This window comes from Schistocerca nitens, chromosome 4, assembly GCF_023898315.1.
Source record: "Schistocerca nitens isolate TAMUIC-IGC-003100 chromosome 4, iqSchNite1.1, whole genome shotgun sequence".
In the NCBI taxonomy this organism is placed as follows: domain Eukaryota; kingdom Metazoa; phylum Arthropoda; class Insecta; order Orthoptera; family Acrididae; genus Schistocerca; species Schistocerca nitens.
This window is the reverse complement of record NC_064617.1, coordinates 621,629,416-621,632,657: the sequence shown is the minus strand read 5'-3', so window position 1 is coordinate 621,632,657 and position 3,242 is coordinate 621,629,416.

The window sequence follows — 3,242 nt, the reverse complement described above, 5'->3', positions numbered from 1 at the left end:
TAGTACAAAAGTTTCAGGGAGTGTGTCATAAGTAATAGCCTAAGCAAGTTTTACCTATGATTTTCTGTATTACCGTGTAAGAATTTTTAATTTTTTTCTTTAATGTGTTCTTTATTTTCTGTTGTAGTTTTTCCTCGTGCACAAAACTACTTTTACTTTATGTGAACTGACTAGGTTTGCTGTCTTTGAGTAATGTTACCTACATAAGGTGCGCAAACCACACATTTGATTATAATACTGGATCCTTCTACAGGCGCAGCTATTTTTTCTATTCTTACTACTTGTTTCTTCATTTTGTCTATCATTGAGCTGGGGAACTAATTAGCAGTAATCTCAATGATGCCTAATTCCTTCTCCCTGTCCTTGTTTATAGAATTTTATTTCCTCTGTGTAACATTGATTTGTATGCAGCTTTCTTATGTATATCTGAGTGATCTGTTAGTACGAAGAACTGCTGTGCTGGAAACTGACTTTCATCTGTAGATCTTGGAACTGACGGAGATGATGTGATTTTCTATGCATTAATCTTGGCAATGACTGCCATTATTTTTCCGATATTGAGCTGTGAAATTTTCTATTGTATATGTTATTAAACACACACACACACATATATATATATATATACATATATATATATATATATATATATATATATATACTCCTGGAAATGGAAAAAAGAACACATTGACACCGGTGTGTCAGACCCACCATACTTGCTCCGGACACTGCGAGAGGGCTGTACAAGCAATGATCACACGCACGGCACAGCGGACACACCAGGAACCGCGGTGTTGGCCGTCGAATGGCGCTAGCTGCGCAGCATTTGTGCACCGCCGCCGTCAGTGTCAGCCAGTTTGCCGTGGCATACGGAGCTCCATCGCAGTCTTTAACACTGGTAGCATGCCGCGATAGCGTGGACGTGAACCGTATGTGCAGTTGACGGAATTTGAGCGAGGGCGTATAGTGGGCATGCGGGAGGCCGGGTGGACGTACCGCCGAATTGCTCAACACGTGGGGCGTGAGGTCTCCACAGTACATCGATGTTGTCGCCAGTGGTCGGCGGAAGGTGCACGTGCCCGTCGACCTGGGACCGGACCGCAGCGACGCACGGATGCACGCCAAGACCGTAGGATCCTACGCAGTGCCGTAGGGGACCGCACCGCCACTTCCCAGCAAATTAGGGACACTGTTGCTCCTGGGGTATCGGCGAGGACCATTCGCAACCGTCTCCATGAAGCTGGGCTACGGTCCCGCACACCGTTAGGCCGTCTTCCGCTCACGCCCCAACATCGTGCAGCCCGCCTCCAGTGGTGTCGCGACAGGCGTGAATGGAGGGACGAATGGAGACGTGTCGTCTTCAGCGATGAGAGTCGCTTCTGCCTTGGTGCCAATGATGGTCCTATGCGTGTTTGGCGCCGTGCAGGTGAGCGCCACAATCAGGACTGCATACGACCGAGGCACACAGGGCCAACACCCGGCATCATGGTGTGGGGAGCGATCTCCTACACTGGCCGTACACCACTGGTGATCGTCGAGGGGACACTGAATAGTGCACGGTACATCCAAACTGTCATCGAACCCATCGTTCTACCATTCCTAGACCGGCAAGGGAACTTGCTGTTCCAACAGGACAATGCACGTCCGCATGTATCCCGTGCCACCCAACGTGCTCTAGAAGGTGTAAGTCAACTACCCTGGCCAGCTAGATCTCCGGATCTGTCCCCCATTGAGCATGTTTGGGACTGGATGAAGCGTCGTCTCACGCGGTCTGCACGTCCAGCACGAACGCTGGTCCAACTGAGGCGCCAGGTGGAAATGGCATGACAAGCCGTTCCACAGGACTACATCCAGCATCTCTGCGATCGTCTCCATGGGAGAATAGCAGCCTGCATTGCTGCGAAAGGTGGATATACACTGTACTAGTGCCGACATTGTGCATGCTCTGTTGCCTGTGTCTATGTGCCTGTGGTTCTGTCAGTGTGATCATGTGATGTATCTGACCCCAGGAATGTGTCAATAAAGTTTCCCCTTCCTGGGACAATGAATTCACGGTGTTCTTATTTCAATTTCCAGTATATATATATATATATATATATATATATATATATATATATATATATATATATATATATATATATATATATTAGTTCACGGTGCTTTTCAAGCAGGATGCCTGGCTTGTGGATTTTACTGGTAGTGGGTGGCTTATGAAAATATTTGCCATTTGCTGGATATGGATGACCCTACGGATGGTTGTCGATAAACATTACCATTGAATGTTAAATAGCACTGGTTAAGGATCAGTTGTACTAACTTTATAAATGGAATAATTTAAGTTTGTGAACACTTTTCATGGTTTTGCGAATTGTTCAATATCACTTTAACAGCTTTCTTGATAGCAACTTAGGAATACTGGTTTGTGATGACTAATTATAGAAAATGGCCACCTTCTGGAATGTTTCCTTCTCTTGTATTAGTGACTAGCGTGGTAATGTTTTCTACCAGTATATGTTGTTTCATATGTGAATTACTTGTTCGGGAAATGACTGGGTTTGTGATTCAGTGCTGTGCATACTTTAAGCTATAGGTTTCATTGGATATTTTTCCTTGAGTATTTTAGGTTGGGATCTTAACATGAGGGCTTCAATGGTACATACATGTAATGTCTTTCTTTCCTTATTCTCTCAGTAAGTGTCTATGGTTAACTTTACGTTTCACTACTTCACTTTCTAGGAGTTGGTTTAGTTAGTGACCTACGGCAGATTCTCCATTGCTGCTCAGTTTTGGAATGTCTATCTTGTTCGTTGTTACCAGTATCAGCTGCTTTTGTTTGTTGTCAGACAGACTGTCTTTTGCACTTTACTTCCAATTGTTGTTTAACAAGTTTAAATCTTTCTCGATGCAATTGACTTTGAGAATAATCTCCCAGAACGTGTTGTGCTGTGTGTGAAAAGATACATAACCGGTGTATGGTTTCGTTTTTTAAATCATTATTGACATAGCTGTAGGCTTTCCAAAGACATCAAATATGAGGAATGACATTAACAATGGACAGTACTGTATGTCGATTTAGTACAATCATAAATAAACTGGTTTTATGAGAACATTATTGCATTTAGATGCAGCGAAGGGTTTCCTTCTGCTAGCGTGGTCCGTGTTCGCTTCATTATGTTCACCAGAAGTCACTCTCACACTCTCACAGAAAATAAAAAATTTTCAAGAGGGCAGCACTGCTACAACGA